At 39.3% G+C, this 19851-nt stretch overlaps 1 long non-coding RNA gene and 1 pseudogene across 1 annotated transcript in view; both read right to left on the minus strand.

Moving 5' to 3' along the window:
• Positions 1-19851, minus strand: part of LOC148129096 (uncharacterized) — a 273474-nt gene that overhangs the window by 58533 nt on the left and 195090 nt on the right. The window lies entirely within an intron of this gene.
• On the minus strand, positions 6652-7590 carry LOC148129098 (vomeronasal type-2 receptor 26-like; annotated as a pseudogene).

Below are 19851 nucleotides of genomic sequence, written 5' to 3' on the forward strand. Positions count from 1 at the left end.
TGTCACTGTCATAAGAATCTGGCAACTGATCACTGTTGTCTGGGGTTTCCCCTCCTTCGGCTGGGTGGGGAGGGACCTCTGCCACCTGAAGGGACATCTGGGATATGTTGGTAGCACATCTGGAGCCCCATTCTGGTCATGCTTTGGGGGTTGGTTCCAGACTTGGTTTCAGTTCTGGGGTTGCCATATGCCCTACTGCCCCACATCAGTAACATTTAAATGGATTTTGTGAGAGGGGTGATTTCAGGGCTGGTCATGGTGCTGCAGTATCCCATTGGCTGGGTGGACTCTGATCTGGCTGCCCTCTCTCTTTGGCTCCCAATGGCTTTCTCATATCATTAACATGTAATGCCCCATCAACTTTTATGTCCACTTGGAACCACTCAGAGAGTTGGTTTGGGATGTCCCAATAGGCAGTTACTTTGCTAATTTGCTTGTCCAGGCTGGTTCTGAAAAAATGAACCAGCATCCACTCAGGCAAAAAGGGTATCTTCCCACTGATTCTCCTGAATTCATGGATGTGTTCCTTGATGGGCTGTCTTCCCTACTTTAGGCTGCTGAGCTCATCTTCCATGAACAGGTCCTTCTCTGACTCTTAAAATCTGACCTCTATGTCATGTAGTTTGGGGCCCCTTCTCTTGTGGAGGGTTGCTAGCCATCCTCTTGCTTCTTCCTATAGCCCCTCAGAAATGGCATTCACCATGGCTCTAGGGAAAGGATAGAGATGTCCATAGCGTTCCAGGTAGATCTCAGCTGAGTCAAGGAATAAAGCTAGCTGGTCTGGGTCTCCGTCAAATTTCCTCCTGAACTGGGGTGGTTCATTGGGCTCTACTCCTTCCTCTCCCCATTGCCCTATGTAAGCCTGCACTTGAGGTGGCTGACCTTCCTCCCCAGCTCTAGTTCGCACAGGAGAAAGGGACTGCCTGCTCTCACTGTGGGCTCTTTTTCCTTCTGATATGTAGAGAGGAAGGGCTGTGGTCTTGCCTGCTTCTCCCCACTTCAAAAGGCCCTGTAAAAATTCCCCTGTTTTGGGTGGCCGTCATCTTGAATGGTGGCCTGTTCAGATCCCTCCCTCAGTTGCTCTATGGATCTCCCCAGGGATTCCATCAGGTACCATACCCGTGTCTGCAGCAAAGGTGCTTGGTGGAGGTAGGGAGCTGTCCGTGCTCCACCATGATTGGCTATTAGGAGCAGCCTGGTGGCAAGGTGAGTCTGCCCATGGGCTGCTCTTAATGCCCTTCACCCTTCTCCCCCACCCTTCCCCATTTTGCATGCTTTAAACAGGCCCAAGTTTTGGGGGCAGGACTTAATTTCACCTCATGCCTATAAAACATGCTGGGCCTTCCTATTGAGGGGGGGGGGCTATTGTTGGAGAAACATGGTAGTTAGAAATCCTGAATATAGCATTTAAACCATTTATCTTTAAATTTGAACAGAGTAGACTAAACAATTTGGTATGTGGTCTTAAGGCCCATATTTCTCGAACATGTAAAGAAAACCATGCAGGCAGATCAACTATGGACAAGATAGTTGGAATAGTCTTCCAAACCAAAAGTCCCAATGGCTATTTCAATCCATCAATCAGAATAGAGCTGGAAGGGACTTTGGGGGTCTTCTAGTCCCACCCTCTGCTCAAGCAGGAGACCCTATATCATATCTGTAATTGCATCCTGTATAGTACATGCTTAATTGCATATATGACTTTGAGCTTTTTTCCAGATCTATGAGGCTCTATAGCATTGTTCCTTAAAATATAAGATTGAAAATATATGTCCCATCTATTTCCCATCCATGTTCTACCTAAGGACTGCAAAGTAGACAATAGGAAAACTTGATTCTTCATTGTGCAGATGGCCGAGTATGCTTTCAGAATCTTACCAGTAAATGCATTATATTGAATGTCCTAGTATCTACCGTGTTTCTCATATAATAAGGCCGGGTCTTATTTTTTTTTGAGCCCCGAAAAAATGGCTAGGCTGTCTTTTCGGGGGTGACTTAATTCCCCCCCCTTGCATCTTTGGGTGGGCGGGCAGCGACGGCTTGGATGTTGACCTCGGTGTTGGTGAGGCACTTAGTATCGGGGTCAACGCAGGCAGCACCATATCCAGGTGTGCAACAAAAGTACTTCCTAACGGCAACCCCCCCCCACCATTCCCCCCCATTTCGCATGTTTTAATATAGGCCTTAATTTGGGGGGAGGGGCTTAATTTCATTTCATGCCTATAAAACATGCTGGGACTTCCTATTGGGGGAGGCCGTATTGTTGGAGAAACAGGGTATAATCTGTGAGTTTGCCTGACCAATGGAACAGCATTTCTCCAGAAATCTCTGTGGGTCTGGCCCTGTTGTATTTTTACATATATTTAAAGATTCAATAGCTTTTTCAATAGGTTCTAGAATTGGGTGGGTGACTATGATCTATTCCATATTAGCCTGGAGTTATTTCTTGCTTAAGGTTGCTTTTTGTGCTTTATTCTCCCCTAATAGACTATAGGTTACTGCTATTTATTAGTATTAGTATGATGTTGTGGAATATGTATTTTGTTTTTGTTGTTTCATACATTTAGTCCTAATATGTAAGTCACCTAGAAATTTCTTGTGGCAGGGATGGCTTATGTTAGATATTTACATAGTCACCTTTAATTGGTTGGTCTGCAGTGGCAGGAAATTAAAGAGCCTTCACTGGTTGTAGCCACGAGCAGCTCTACTGTAAAAGGAGCTGCCGCAGCTGCCGTGGTTGTTCTGAATAATGTAATAAAGAAGCTAAGCAATTGGAGCCTCCCACGTTATCTGTCACCCACAACATAACACTGGCAATGATGATGGGATACTGAGAGAAGCGGGACCACAAACACGTGGCTAACCAACCAGACAAAGAACTCAACATGGCCAGAAACAATACGCCACCCGCACCATTTGTTCTGATGACCGAGGACTGGGAATCCTATGTCGACCGATTCCAGATGTTCCTGGAAAGCAGCGACCTGATGAACATTACAGAACAGAGGAAAGGAGCTGTCTTCCTCAAGCACTGCAGCCCTGCCATTTTCAAAATGGCTAAAGCTCTCGCAGCCCCAAGTGATGTAAAAACGATGGCCTGGCCAGACTTAGAGAGAATTCTGAGGGCCCATTACACACCACCAGTATCCAGTCTAATCAAGAGACATGAGTTGGAGAGACCAGAAGGACAGAGAGAGCATGAGCAATTTTGTTGTGAGCCTGAGGGACCTTGCCAGGGCATGTGAATTCCTGAAGGTGGACAAGGCGATGAGGGACCTGACACTACAGAGCCACCTCCTAACAAAGCCTAAAATAACATTAAAGGAGGCCATTGAAGAAGCATCAGCTGTAGAAGCATCCCAGAAGTTTGCTGCAGCCATGAGGAAGATGAATAAGACTCCGCAGCCCCCCCCCCCCAGAAAGACGCTGCCTCCATTTACCATGAGGACCTCGAGTCCGAGTTGGGATCGGCCAATGACGAGGAAGTGAACCAACTACATCCAGAAAGGCACCAAAAAAGCCAAGAAAAGAAGCTGAAGGAATTTTGGTGTGTGGGCTGTGAGGGGAATCACCTCCAATTGGAATGCCATTTCTGTGATGCTGTCTGCCAATGATGCAAGTGGAGAGGACACATCATGAAGGCATGCTGAGCATTCAAGCCCAACAGCAGAAGGCCAAGACAAGGCACACCTCCAAGGAGCTGAGAGAATCAAACTGAGAACCGACAGAGCCAATTCAGCCAGAGCCAACGAAACAACCATGGCAAGGAGCAGAACACACCAGACCATGACAGTGGACCATTCCAGCATGACAAATGCCAGAAAGGTCAACGTGCAATTAACGATAGAAGGTAAACCATGCTGGATGGAAGTGGATTCCGGATCTCTTCTATCAATGGTGTCGTGGGACACCATCAAAAGTCTAATCCCCAATCTGACACAAGACCAGTTGCACAAACAGAAACTAATCCTGAAAGACTATCAGGGGAACAAGATTCACATCATTGGCATAGGGAAATTCCGAGTGACCTTATGTAACTACTCTGGAATTCTGCCTTTAACTGTGGTTGACTGGAACCAGCCAAGCCTGCTGGGACTCAAGTGGTTCAAGCCTTTGGGGATCAACTTCACTGGAATATACAGCATCACTGAAAGCAAATGGGAAGACAACCTGATGGAGGAATTCCGGGATGCGTTCGATAGAAAATTGGGAAAGTATTTGGGGTTCCCAATTTCCTTCAACATAGATCCAACATAGCCCTAATCAGACTAAAAGCGAGGTGAGTCCCATTTGCACTTAAACCAAAAATAGACGAGTAGTTAGATAAGCTCATTTCCCAAGGAATAATAGAACCCATAGACCATGCAAAATGGGAAACACCTATTGTCACACCTATAGATGGGTCTCTGCGCATCTGTGCTGAATATTGAGCCACACTTGACCGCAGCCTATAACAGAGTGCATCCCCCGTACCAGTGATGCAACACCTTTTACACTCCCTGGGGCAGGGAAAGATTTTTGCAAAGCTTGATCTCGCACAAGCCTACCAGCAATTGCCAGTAGATGATGAGACAGCAGAAGCCCAAACAATCATAACACACTGAGGGGCTTTCAAATGTAATCGTTTACAATTTGGGGTCAGCATTGCCCCGGGGCTATTCCAGAACCTCATGGAACAACTATTACAAGGGATAAAAGGGGTGATGCCCTATTTCGACGATGTTCTCATTTTTGCAGAGGACAAAGAATAATTACAAGAACATTTAATGGAAGTCCTAAGCTGATTCAAAGAGGTGGGGCTTAAAGTAAAAAAAGAAAAATGCCAGCTAGCAGCCAACATGGTAGAATTCCTGGGCTATCTAATGTGAGGGAATCCACCCCATGGATTCCCTCACATTAGATTAGATTTAAAGCAATCAAAGAAGCCCCTAGGCCAGTGATGGCTAACCTTTTCAGCTTGGTGTGTCGAAAATCGGGAAAAAGTGTAGCCTTCCTCGGGTCGTGTGTCACTTCAAGAAATATCAATAATTTGGTTTATGATGGACTGGGCTGGGGTGATCACACAGGGCTGTGAAACTCATCTCCCTGGTCTCAGGGCTGCAGGTGCAGGATGTGGGGATCGGAAGGCCACCTTACAGGGCTGTGAACCTCATGGATCTCCTTTCCTCCTGTAGCGCTCCTGAGGTAATGAAACTGACAAACCTCAGTTTATGGCGGTTAAAACTGGTTCTCTGCTGCAAAGATCTTGCGGCAGCGGTGACACCACGCCTCCACGCAACAAGCAGGGAGTAGGGATTGGAGCAGAGCACAGGCAGCCTCTAAATGTGCAGGTTTTCCCCACACCAACAGGCGTGTCAGTCAAAGTGCCTCGGCATGTCACGAGTGACACGCATGTCATAGGTTAGCTATCACTGCCCTAGGCCAACCAGCAAAACAGATTTGCAAGCCTTCATTGGCCTCATTAACTTCTACAACATATTTTTACCACAGAAGGCAACAGTGGTAGAGCCACTCCACAGACTCCTGGACAAGAAGGCCACCTGGGCCTGGGGGCAAAAAGAAGCAGCATTCCAAGAAATATATAAACATAATTACATCAGATCGCGTACTAATCCAGTACAAGACCTTACCCATAATATTAATATGTGACGCATCACCATTTGGGTCAGCACAATAATCAGCCACATTTTACCAAATGGAAAGCTAAGAATAGCACCGAAAACACCGAATGGAAATAGCAGACACACAAAGGTAGGAACAGGCCATGGAAGAGATCAAAAGGGCAGCATCTAGTGAAGATAAAATGACTGCCCTAACTAGAAGGTTCCGGGAGTTTCCAATGGAGGGAGCAGGAGAAGCAATAGGTCCATTTGAACAACTCAAAGACCAGCCGATGACGGAACTGTGCAGGTCCAGTCATACCCATAAGAGTCCTGCCTATCTACGTGATTACGTGCGTTAGGTGGGACAGGATTGGGTGGACCGGACCAGGTGGGGAGGGGTGTTAGATGTTTACATAGTCACCTCTGATTGGTTGGTCTGCGGCGGTGGGAAATTAAAGAGCCGTCACTGTTTGTAGCCGCGAGGAGCTCTACTGTAAAAGGAGCTGCCGTGGCTGCCATGATTGTTCTGAACAATGTAATAAAGAAGCTAAGCAATCAGAGCCTTCCACTTTATCTCTCACCCACAACATAATAGCTTACACGTTTATTAAATTAATCAATCAATATTGCCATTTTGACACATCAAGGACTCCCTTTTTATTTTACCCTGTTTTTGCAAGTGATAGTTTTAGTTTTTTACAATCCATCTGTTTCCTAAAGCAAGAAAAAAAGTGTTTCCTTTTTCAAGAGATGGCAACCTGGGACATTAGAGAGGCAGCCAAATATATTCCAAGCATTACAAACAATAGGCCCTCCTGTTAAAACATGTATCTCAGCTAACACTATATGAAGGTCAATTTTTTTTAACATATTTTAAAGACTAAAAACTCTAAATAATTTAACATGTGGCTTTCACTTTGTGATGCATAATTGCTCTGCTCTGGCATAAAGAAAAAAGTAAGGAAAGACATAAGTAAAACATCCAGCTGATTAGAAAATGCTGATATTTGATAGAAATTCTTCCTACACTTTAATAAAAATAGTCTAATCAAAGGGAAATAGGAGGAAACATCTCAATCCTTATACATGATTTTGTTTTCCTAATCAGTTGCTCTTTTTTGTTCAGTTCTGGTCTGAAGAAGAGGATGTGGTATTTAGGGAAAAAGATGCAAACCAGCAAGCCAGCACTGGAGCTTAAAATAGAGTAGATCTCTACAGCTACCATATATTTCCCTTTTATGCTAAGGTAAGTTGGCACAAAGGAGACCCAGACACTTCAATAGACCAATATGCTAAAGGTGGTAAATTTGGTTTCATTGAAACTGTCAGGTAACTTTCTGGCAAAGAAACCCACTTCAAGGTGACAAAAGCGAGGAAGACCTTATAGCTTAAAACCCAGAAGAACAAGAAAGTTGACCCCTCATTACACTGCAGTAGGATTTTTCCATTCAGTGAGTGCATATCCCTATCAGGAAATGGGGGAGCTATACATAGTCAAAGAGTTGAAATTCCCACTTGAAGAAAGGGGGAAAAAAAGGAAGATAGTAATTGTTATTTTTTCCCCACCCACCTTCTCAGTCTGGATTCTGGTCTTATAGCCATAAAGGCTAGAACAACTAAAATGGTTTTTGTCAAAATACTGGAAAGACACACAGAGAAGAATATAGCAAAAGCAATCTGCCAGAGAAGGCAGGTTAACTTTTTGGGATGTCCAATGAATAGGAAAGGGCAGAAAAAGCAGAAGATGAGGGAGGTGAGAAGAATGTAGGTAAAGCTTCGGTTGTTGGCTTTGACAATGGGTGTGTCCTGGTGCTTCAGAAAACCTCCAAGCACAAGAGCTGTGATGAGAGCAAGAATTGAGAGCTGAAAAAACAAAAGTAATTCCAAGGGGTTCTTCATAAGAGAGGTAGCTGGTAACCTTTGAAATACATTGGTTTTGACCTATGTTTGGATAATAATCTTCTAAACAGTCAATACAGGCATCCATATCTAAAAAAAGTTAAATCAATGTAGACCAACAAGCCTTAGTGTAGTTACTTTACTGTTGGCATAGCATGTTAGCATAGCAAGCTTCCTTATTGATAAAAATGTATACATGTATATGAATTTAATATTTGCAATTAAATACCTTAACAAACACAGTGGGTTTTCAGTATATCATAACTCCATCTTCTGCTTGGTTTCTGTAGTTTAAAATGGCTCTTCTCTACCTGGTTAAATTTTTTGTGCCATACAATGCTTTCATCCTGAATCATTATGCCTCCAAATAGCAAAGTCGAAGGATCCATCCTTCCAACTATGACTTGAAGAGAAGACTGATTTTGGAAAGTTATCCAGTTTGAAACCTCAAATCCTGCAATTAACTCTTGGTTGTTGTCATATGATATGGCACCTCCAACACTGTTGTGTTATGAAATTTTCCTGAGAAAATGATGGAGCTAAATTAAAAAGAACATGGAATAAGACACATGTTGCTTTATCTGCCCTGAATCATGTGGATTTAATATTTTTTAGCCAAGGATTTAGTCACAAATCATTCTAGTAAATGTCTTTGAGAAGAACAGAGGAAAGAATGAATGAGGAAGATGAAAAGAAGAAAAAAGGAAAAAAAATAATATAAAGTGAACGGACATTTATAATTTGGACATGAGGAGGAGCTATCATTCAATTGTTCTGGTCTTTTATTTTCTTCACAGAAAGAAGCTGTTTTGTGTTATTCTCAAGCAATAGCTCTGAAATGTTCATGTTATTGACCACAACCAAATAACAATAGCTAGATTATTCAGCAGAAACATAATCTCATTCTTAAACAAGCAAACAAAAAACCTTCCAGTATAACAGCATTGGAAGGGACCTTTGAGGTTTTCTAGTCCAATACTCAGGCAGAAAATTCTATACCATTTCAGACAAATGGTTGTTTTATCTCTTCTTAAATACTTCCAGTGTTGGAGCATTCACAATGTCTGGAACAAGTTGTAAGTTGCTGGTAACTGCCAGGAAATTTCTCCTTGGTTCTTGGTTGCTTCTCTCCTTGATTAGTTTCCATGCGTGGCTTCTTGTCCTGTACATATAACATATAAAGAATGATTCCAGTAATCATTCTTTATGTGTTTTAGCCTCATGTCTCCTAATCATATTTATCACTCTTCTCTGTACTCTTTGTAGCATCTTTTTTACATCATGGTGATCAAACATCTTTTTTTACATCATGGTGATCAAAACTGGATGCAGTATTCCAAGGGTGGTCTTACCAAGGCATTATAAAGTGGTATTAACATTTTATGTGATCTTGTTCTATCCCTCTGTTAATACAGCCTAGGATGGTGTCTCCTTACAGAATTGCTTATAATTGATATTTTCCCATTAGTAAATGAGTTTGAATAACCAGTTTCTTATAATTATATTTCTGGTAGTAAGACCTGTTGAGTCTTGTCCATAAGTTTGGGATAGAACTTGAAGCTCATGCCTACTAATTGCAACACAAACTTTTCCATTGTTATTTCATGAAAAGGAAAAGCCCTTATGACATCAACTTGCCTTTAAACTAGTAGGCAAAGTAGTTTTTAATAAGATAAACTTCTATTGATAATCTATGACAGTAAACAGATTTCCCAGAGAAAGGTGCTAAACAGTTGTTTTTTTTATAGAGTTTTATTTGGGTTTTCACAAAACATACAAATACAAAAAAAATATCTTTTTTTGAGAACAGCATGCTCCTGGGTTATCACTTCTCCATACAGACATAAATCAATTACATATTCATCTTATGTATTCTAATCCATATCTTATAACTATTTTTGCAGTTTTCTCAATAGTTTTTCTCTTTCCTTGCTTTCTGTAACCTTATTTTTAATTATCTCATTCCTTTCTAAGTTCAATTACATATCTTTCTATTTTTCAGTATCTTTCTAATCAATATTTTTATACTTTTGTCTGTTCTGTTTACAATTTCATTTTTTTTCTCATAAAACAAAATTTCCCCTGTAATTACTAGACTGGAGTGTAACACCTTTGTATCTTTTAATTACTATCCATTCAAATCTTGTTTAAAGTTTAAATTATGCCTTTACAGTTATACCATTCTTTTTTTGACCTCTATTTTATAACACATAACTATTATCAACTGAATTCTGCTTGGTACATTCCCTTAAAAATACACACTAAATTCTTGAATATGTGTATGTATGTATGTATGTATGTATGTATGTATGTATGTATGTATGTATGTATGTATATATATATATATATATATATATATATATATATATATATATATGTATGTATGTATGTATGTATGTATGTATGTATGTATGTATGTATGTATGGCATTTGGCTTTGTTCGGGTATTTTCCCACGTCATTGTAGTTGTTCTTTTAAAGTTGTAGCAACGTTTCAGCAGAATCTCATCTGCCATCATCAGGCTTCTGTATAGTGTTCGCCTGTGAGTCAGACTTTTACAGTGGTTTCAGATTTAAATTTGGGGAAGCCTATTGCTGTGCCAGAATGGTTTTTTCTTCATCCTGATTGGTTGGGAGTCTTGGTCTATGTTTATTGGTCTCGGAGTTTGCTGTGTTCTGCTTGATTGGTGTCTCTAATATCTTCTGTCTGTTTTTGGCTCTTTTGTATCTTGATTGGCTGGCAGCATTGTGTTACTTTATTGGAGGCCTTTAGTGCAGCTTGGCTTCGGGTAAATGGACGGCTATCATTAGTTAAGAAGCTGGGTTTCATCTGGGTGCCTGGTTGGGGTGTGTTTGAGCTGGAGGTATCAGGGGGGATCTGTTTGTGCCCAGGTGTTTGCCTGGCTTGTGGTGTGGAGATTTTTTTGTTTGTGAGTGCAGGCTTCCAAATGATTGACAGCCTGGTGGAATCATCTCTTCTATTCATGCTTTCTGGTCTTTTTTCAATCTCTTTGGCTTCTCTGATGATTCTGTGGCTAGGGTTTTCTATAGTGGCTAGGGTTTTGGTGCCATTGAAGTTGATGCTATGACCTGTGGCTTCCATGTGTTGGACTAGTGAGGAAGTGTGTTCCAGCTTTTTGACTGCATTTTTGTGTTCATCCAGGCGGGTACTTATTCTTCTATTGGTCTGTCCAATGTATGTGGCTGGGCATGATGCACAGGGGACTTCGTATATGCCTTGGTTTTCCAGGTCAATTTTATCTTTGGGGTTGCTAAGGATGGCTGCTATTTTTCTGTCTGTTTTGAAGGCAGTCTTGATGTGATGTCTGTGTAGTACCTTACTAATTTTGTCTGTAGTACCTCTTATGTAGGGCAGGACAGCTGTTCCATAGGTCTGTTCATCTTCTGGGTCTCTATTATGTTTCAGTGTGTTTTTGTGGATCAAGCTGGTGATTTTGCTTTTGTGGAAGCCGTTGGCTGTCAGTACTTTAGTCAGGGTGCATAGTTCAGTCTTAATGTGTGTCTTGTCTGCCAGGCGTTTGGTTCTGGTAATTAGTGTTTTAGCCACGGAGTTTATCTGTGCTGGGTGGTGGTGGGATTGGGCATTGACGTAGCAGTTGGTGTGTATTTTCTTCTGGTATATGGTGTGTCCTAGTGTGCCATCTGTTTTTTTGTAGATTAGTACATCTAGGAATGGTAGTTGTTTGTTTGTTTCCATTTCCATGGTGAATTTGATTTTGGGGTGTGTGGTGTGTAGGTGTGTTAGGAAATTGTTTAGGTTTTCTTTTCCATGGGGCCAAATAACAAATGTATCATCGATGTATCTTAACCATAGTTTGGGTTTGTGGGTGGCATTGGCTAGGGCTCTGGATTTGAATTCTTCCATGAACAGGTTTGCAATGACGGGTGACAGTGGTGATCCTATAGGGGCTCCTTCAATTTGCTTGTATCTTTGTCCTTTGTATATGAAATATGTGTTGGTTAAGCAGTGTTCTGCTAGTTCCATGAGGTGTTTGGGTGGTTGGTATTTATTTTTGATGATTTCTAGGTTATTTTTTATCAGGACTTGAGTGACTAGTGAAACCATGTCAAAACTTACAAGCAGATCTTTTTGTTCTACGTGTAGATCTTTGATCATTTCCAAGAGTTTTGTACATGTGAAGCTGCTGCTTCAGCATGGGGCTGTAGCTGCTTTGCTAGGTATTTGGCTAGGTTTTGTAGTGGTGCTCCTCTGGAGCTGACTATGGGTCTGAGAGGTATGCCTTCTTTGTGTATTTTTGGGAGGCCATATAGTTTGGGGCATCTGGAAGATTTTTCTCTTGGGATGATCGTCTGTTGGATCTCTTTGCTCATGTAGCTGGTGATAATTTTCTTCTTGGTTATTTTTTCCAGATATGTGGTTTGTATGTGCACTCACAAACAAAAAAATCTCAACACCACAAGCCAGGAAAATACCTGGGCACAAACAGACCCCCCCGATACCTCCAGCTCAAACACACCCCAACCAGGCACCTAGATGAAACCTAGCTTCCTAATAAATGATAGCCATCTGTTTATTTGGAGCCAAGCTGCACTAAAAGCCTCCAACACAGGAAACACAATGTTGCCAGCCAATCAAGACAAAAGAAAAAGCTACAAAACAGACAGAAGATATTAGAAACACCAATCAAGCAGAACACAGCAAACTCCAAGACCAATAAACACAGACCTAGGCTCCCAACCAATCAGGATGAAGAAAAAACCATTCTGGCACAGCAATAGGCTAGCACCAAATTTAAAACAGAAATGGCTGTGAAAGTCTGACTCACAGACGAACACAATACAGAAGCCTGATGATGGCAGATGAGATTCTGCCGAAACGTTGCTACAACTTTAAAAGCACAACCATAATAACGTGGGAAAATACCCAAACAAAGCTGAATACCATACATATAAATACCCACAAAAACTTAAGAAAACATATGTATATGTATATGTACATGTATATGTATATGTATATGTATATGTATATGTATATGTATAACAATAGTAAATGAAATAATTATTCTATCCGAGTTCAGCTCTGCCATTAATATTGATAGCAATCTTTTACATTTCTATTTAAAAAAATTCCATCTTTTAACAAACATTACCTAATAATATCAGTTGTCATTCACTTTAATCACCTATATTTCATACTGTTTTTAAACAAAAAAACAAAACAATAGTTATTAACAGTAGTCAATAAAACTATTATTCTCATTCAAATTCATCCTGTCAACTGATATTAATTTCATTAAAAATCTTTCATGTTTCTTTTCAATTATATATTTTTAAAAAAATCATTGAGAGCCTTATTCTCTTATCCTCTTTGTTTCGTTCAATTACTAACAAATATTCCATTACATATCAATGCCAATTTTATCTGTCACTTTAATCTTCTATCATATTTTCTAACTCTTTTCTATTTCTAGTATAACAATGCTATCTCATGTACCCTTGCAGAATCCTCTCTTTAAATTAAATTTTTAACCATTGTCTTTGTGTCTTTTAAATAGACTTATACCTTTAATTCTTGTACATTTTTCCTGTTTCTCTATATCTTGTTTCTGTCCTTTATAGCTTCTTTTCCTTTCCATCTTCCCCCTCTTCTTCTCCCTCCCCTTTTTGTTCCCCTTTCTATCTGATTCTCCCTTCTGTGATCCTCCCTTCTGCTTCTTCCTAATGTTATAGTTACTTTTCAAATTACTCTTTTTTTGGTTGTTGCTTCAAGTCTTAAGTTTTTAATTCCCTTTCCCCACTTTCCCTTTTTTACCCTGCTTAAAATTGCTTGGTCATTGAAGATGGCTTCTTCTTTGTCCCGCCTTTCTTGTTCTGCCAGCATTTCTTGTTGTTTTTCATAGTTCAAAATCTCCATTTCTAAAAATTGAAATACGAATCCAAAAGATCCTCTTCCCTCTTGTGCTTCTTCTTTTTGTTCTTTAAGTCTCATTTTTAGCTCTTCATAACTTACAGTTTTATAATGTACTTTTAGTTAATTTATTTTGATAGTCTATGTTAGTATAGTACTTTATATTTCAAACTCTATAAATTCTAGTCTTATTAAAAAACAGAAAACTATACTTAGGGTGTAATAATTATTTCCCATGGTTGGATATTCTGAGGAAACAGCTTTCTTTCAATTCTCAGTAATCTGTTTTGAGATCCAACTTGAAAAAGATGTAGTGCATATGCCATAACATGGATAGCATTATAGACAGCATAACTGTGGCCTGTCATGCTCATTTCAAACAAACTCAATGAAAGACTCTCCAGATTTTTTTCTCCTGTACAAATTGGTTGGAGATTGTCTTTTCCATTAAGATTTTTCAAAGAACACTTGAAGACCTTCTCCCAGAAATCATGGAAACGAGGATCTTCTTTTGCCCACAATGAATTGACACTTTGAAGAAATGTCCTGAATCCTGCAGGCTCTTTTGAATGAACTGACAGGGAAAGGGCATCTTGGAAGACTTGTATATCCCAATCCATCTGGCTAGTGGTTCCTTTGAAATCCCAGGATGTGGGCTTTCAATACCTCACCTAGAGATGAATCCAGGAGATTTGGGTGAAGGTATGCATAAAAAGTATACATTGGTAAAGTAACAAAGCTGATTACAAACACATGGCTTTACTTTTGGTGAGAACTGAAATTGTCTTCAATTTATTAGAAAATAATGCTGGCATTTCATTAGCATGCATGGGTATCATTACAATGAAATATGTACAGATTCCATGGAGGTAAAGCAGAGATGGTACTATTTCTAAAAATCTTACTCTAAAGATGTGTTCCCAGGAAATCAGCCCAATCCAAGTCCACCTGAAATGAAGAAGCAATTAGACAATCCCAGAATACTCCAGGATTTCATTAGGGATCATCTGATACAAGTTAAGATATAGCCTGTTGTCATTGAGACTTGGGTCAACAGATCCATAAGGGAACTGTGTAAAGAAATAAATATATTACAAATAAAGTATAAAAACTTATGTTCTGTACCTGCATTAAGTACATGGTTAATATGCAATTCTTTGCCTTTGAACTTGTGCGAAATTCATAGCATACTAAATATCTCTTTCCTCTTTTGCAGAAACATTTAAATTCTGTGATATTTTGCAAGACAATAAATTTAAATAACTTTCAAGTGACCTTAATCCTTAGCTGATCCAGCTACACACTCAACCAACCCACATTTTCTCTTGAACAAATAAATTTGAAACTTGTTTTATTGTGTGTATCTCAAAATATTTACCTGAGGTATTTTATAGGTATTTATAAATGTAGCTAAGTTGTGAGATGATCATTCCTAATACATGATAGTGCAATTAAACTAAAAATGTATGTATTAGAAATGAAACAAAATACCTGCCATGGTTGTAAATCCTGAAACATTACTTCGTCTGTTCCTATTGTATTTCTACATCTGGATCTTGATTTGAGTAAGACATTCAAAGAATGCACCATAACATAGACTGCATTATAAATGTTGTAACTGTGTCCACTCATGCTCATTTCAAATAATATACTCGGCAGACTCTCTAACTTCTCATCCCCAGTGCACAATACCTTGTTATCTTCATTTATACTGGAAATTTGTAATGGGCAGTCAAATGCCTGTTCCCAAAAATTCTGAATGAAATTGTCTTCTTTTACCCAAGATGGCCTTATAGTGTGAAGAAATTCTTGGAATCCAGGGGGCGTCATTGAACGAACTGCAAATGATAGAGCACCATGGAAACTCTGTATATCCCAAAGTCTCTGAAAGGACAGTGATTCAAAATCCCAATGGGATGTAACAATCCACACTTTACCCAAAGATGGCAATGAAGTCCAAGATGCTACGAGGATGATCACTCTCAGGTTTTGCATGGCTGGAGTTAGGGCATATATTAAACACACTTTAACTTTATCATCCATGAACAGTTGATCATATCTTAACAACAATGAAATCAAGTGTATATATTCCTCTAGATATGCCTTTGGTGGTGTTCTAAGTATGAAAGCATAACAAATACTGTTTTGGGAAAGCAATGGTTCAATTTTCTGCAAAAACATGTCCCCATAGTCATCATCTACAGCCATGATCCCAATCCATAGCCATCCAAAATGCTGAAGTAATCGAATAATCCCAGTGTATTGATGCATTTCATTCGGGACCATCTGGTACAAGGATGGAAATACATTTTTCTCACCATGTACTGAAGAAAATGTTCCATACGCAAGCTGAAAGTCAATATATAGCAAATAATCCAAACCATTACATAAGAATACGAAGTGGGGATTTTCCGGTTTGTCGGCTTTGCGAGCGGTAGGGATTCGCGAAGCTGCGTGATCCCTGCCGCGCTAGCCGCTTTTGGGGCTCCGATCCGAAAGGCTGCGGAGCAAGGCTGCCCTGCAGGGGCAGCTGAAGGTAGGGGGATCCGGAAAAGGGTTTGGGGTGTTGCAGACCCCTCCCTGGCCGGCAGAACCCCTTTTACCAAGACGGCATAGCAGCGGCCCGTAATGGCCGCCACAAAGAAGCCGGCAGCTGGGCAAGTATGCGCAGGAGGAAGAGGAGAAAGTTTTTAAAAGTGAAAGTCTTCTTGGTCGATCCAGGACTCTGAGATATATTTAATTTAATTCCTGGAAGTGATGGCTTTTTGGATGATTCTTTCCACAAGAGAAAGTAAGCGCAATTCTGAGGTGCTGAAAGGAAAGTTTACTCTCCCTCCCGACGGAATTAACAAATAGATATTGAGAAACCTGTTTTTTTTCAGGTAAAACTATCTTTATGGGATAAGTCGGAAGGAGAGGACAAAAATATATTTATCTGGTTGGATTTTGTTGGAGGAGATGCCTTAAGGATTTGGAGACAGAAATAAAATTTTAATAAGGCTTCAAAACACAGATTTGGATTTTCTTTTTTCCTTTGTCTGATACTACCCTGGAAGAGAAAGAGGAAATTTTGGCTTGGCTTGGATTGATTGAAGATTGTGGACTTTGGGATTGTCTTACTTTTCTTTTGGAATATTTTGGTTGGAGTAAGAAGAAAGAGGGAAAAAGAAAAGAAAAGATTTATAATGGCTTTCTCCTTTGAGGAACTGAGGGATGAATATGAGCAAACAAAAGCAGCCTGTAAAGATGGTATGGAAAAAGCTTTTCTATTTTTAGAAATGGCGCTGGTTAACTATGAACAGACAATGCGACAGATGGAACAACAACAAGAAGAAGACGAAGACACCATCTTTAATGAATCCCAAAATTTATCTAAGAAAGAAGGAAGGAAGAAAGTGAAGAAAATGAAGGACTTAAGATCTAAAAAAACATTTAAGAAAGAGAAAAATATGATGCAAAATAAATACAATGATAGTAAACAAGAGAAAAAGGGAATACAACAGAGAAGGGATGCCAGCAAGACAGAGGTTAGAAGAAGGGTAGGTAGGAAGATCTGGTGGGGAAGAAAGAAAGGGGAAAGGCGGAGAAAAGCCACAAAGTTTTAAAATTGGATGGGAAAAGAGGAATCTTTTTAGGGATAAAGGGTGAAGTATAAATTTTCTTAAAAAGATTTTGCAAGGTACATAAGACGGTATTGTAATATTTGTATTAGAAATAGAAAATTAGAATGGTTTAAGAGTTAATAAGAAATTAAAATGTTGAAATGTTTAATAATGATTGATTTTTAAAATGTAATAAAATATTGAAGGGAAAGGCAATGAGAATGCTATAAGATTTATTATTTAGATTTATTATTTAACTACGTATTTAGGAGGATACTATGTATTTAAACATTTTCGATTTATTACTCTGTTTTTATTGTTATTAAAAGTAAAAATTAATAGATAGAATGTACCAAGCAGAATCAGATTGGGTATTAGGTGTCATTTTAAATGTTAATCTAATATTTAGGGAGAGGATAGAAAGGCATCATACTCTGATTAGAGATTTCAGGAGAAACTCTTTTTTTTATTATTATTATAAGGAATGAGATAGAGGGATAATAAAGGATGGGCAAAAGATACAAATATAATGATTTAAATTAAGATGGATTGAATAAGATAGAATTATGAAGAGTGAAATGTGTGGAGAAGTATATATAGAAGATACAGAATGGTAAATAAAATAGGTAATGATCTGTAAGATGAGCATGAATATAATTAAAGCCCATATAAAGAGAGGTACCGGGGGCCAAGTTACTTTACTAAAAGATTTTTTATATGTTTGTTTGTGTCTGTTTATGTTTTTGAGAAGTATTGGTGAAACCTTCTAGAAACACAGAAAGAGAATGACGATAATCAAGTCAGAAAGAAATAGAGGACAAGAGATGTTTTTATGCTCATTTAGAAATGGTTTAAAATAGAATTGTATTGTATAAGATAAGGTTTTATCTGACTTGTAAAATTTATAATGGAAAAAGGTTCAAATATGTAATGGTTGATGATGATATGTTTGTTTCTGAAATTAATAAAACTTGTTTTTTTTTAAAAAAAAGAATATGAAGTGGGATTCATAGTCATCATAGGTAAATCAGAAAGACAGCACTGAAATGTTGGTGGAAGTTATATAGTCAAGTCATATGCCAGCAATATTATATCAGTTTAAAACAGGGGTCGTCAACCTTTTGGACCTCAGGGATCACCAAACTCAAAATTTTAAATCCCGTAGACCATTAATATGAATTTTGACTGACAGTGGCTTGCTGACATTGGTGGGAAAATTGGTCCCATATTCCAGAGCTGCAGTATTCACCAGACTGGTCCTTTGGTCATCCCAGAGCAGTTGCTCCTCCACCCAGATGCACCGGCCTCCTATGGACTGGAAGGGCTGCTCCGGGCGACCAAAGGGCCAGTCTTGTGACTACTGCAGCTCTGGAATATAGGACCGACTTTCCCACCAATGTTAGCAAGCCACCCCGGGGCGGATTTCCCTCCCCCGCCGTTGGTCTTACCTTCCAGTTCCAGTTGTCATGGCTCTACTCAAGGTAAGGTTTGCGCTTGGCCGAAGGGTGGGGGCAAGTGGGTGGGCAGGCCATGTGGGCGGCACAGCCTTGTATTCCTGCACAGCCTGGATTAATTGCTTTGGGGGGGGGGACATTTGTCTGCGGACCACCAGAGAAAAGGAATTAAAGAAATTGGGATTTCTAGGGAGCAATCTCAAGGGTATACCTGTGGAACTTTGTAGTTGGCAAGGACTGTGGCCATGTTGAATGTGGTCCCTGTCAAACGTCCTCCAATAGCAGCAATAAATGTTTTCTTTAAATCACAGGTAAAGTTGGGAACAAACTTCTGCTGGGTAGAAAGTAAGCTCAGGACTGCTTTATAGGTAATCCTTGCAGGAAAATAATTGTTCACAATATGGAAACCCAATGTGATGTTTGGTAAGAGCTCAGGGTTCCTATTGATCTCCTTTACAGCAAACACCAAAGCAAGGATTTGCTGATACATCTTTGGCAGACAGCTGCAACAAGAACTATCAATATAACTAAAGTGTTTCCTGTCTTTCTCTTGTACATGTATACTCAAAGCTATAAAACTGAATGCCATGAAGTTCAAAGTCATCCATAAACTAGCCCTATAAATAATTGAGAGGCAGTCACCAGAAGCTACAGTTGCTGAAACTCAACAGTAATAGGTGGAAGAGATGCTGAAACTCTTAAATAACTAAACTCCTCAAAAGAATTGCTATGCCTTGCCTCACTGAAAGTATTCAAGGAAAAATTCAATGTCATCTCAGATCAGTGCCTGAATGGACTAGGAGAAAACAATGCTTGTACCTCCTTGAGGTGACAAGGAGGTACAATTTCTACCTGTCCAAAGAAAAGGAAAGTTGTTATTTTTTATTTAATCTCCTGGCATAATTTGTCTTTGGAAAGAAAAAGTTAACATTACTGGAATGTTTTGTCCAAACATATTTTTTCCACTGAGTTTTCAGTCTGTATCTTACTCCTGTTTCAATCAAACTCTTCTTGGAGTTATATCAGAATATTATATGAGGATTAGTATAGAAAGGTTTCAAATGAAAGTTCTCTATACACTGTTCAACAAATGATATTTTGAAAATAGGTAGAAGCACTGATATTATTAGTCTGACACTCTGACAAATTATCATAAACTATTACAAATGATTTATTAATCATAAATTGAACATCAATAGAATCATATATAAATTTGGTGCAGTGTGTGAAGGTACATGAAGTTTTCTACTCGGTAGCCAATTCTTACACTTCAAAAAGAGAGAAAACTAATTAACAGAAAATTCCCAATGACATTATAGGTATGAAAATGTTCAGAGACTTATCACCATAATCCTGCTGCTTAACTCTTTTTCCCCAATTATTTTGTCTGAAGAGAAAAAAAAT

Source organism: Notechis scutatus, chromosome Z (genome assembly GCF_049901735.1).
Source record: "Notechis scutatus isolate UNSWTSFEM ecotype Mainland chromosome Z, rNotScu1.2, whole genome shotgun sequence".
In the NCBI taxonomy this organism is placed as follows: Eukaryota; Metazoa; Chordata; class Lepidosauria; order Squamata; family Elapidae; genus Notechis; species Notechis scutatus.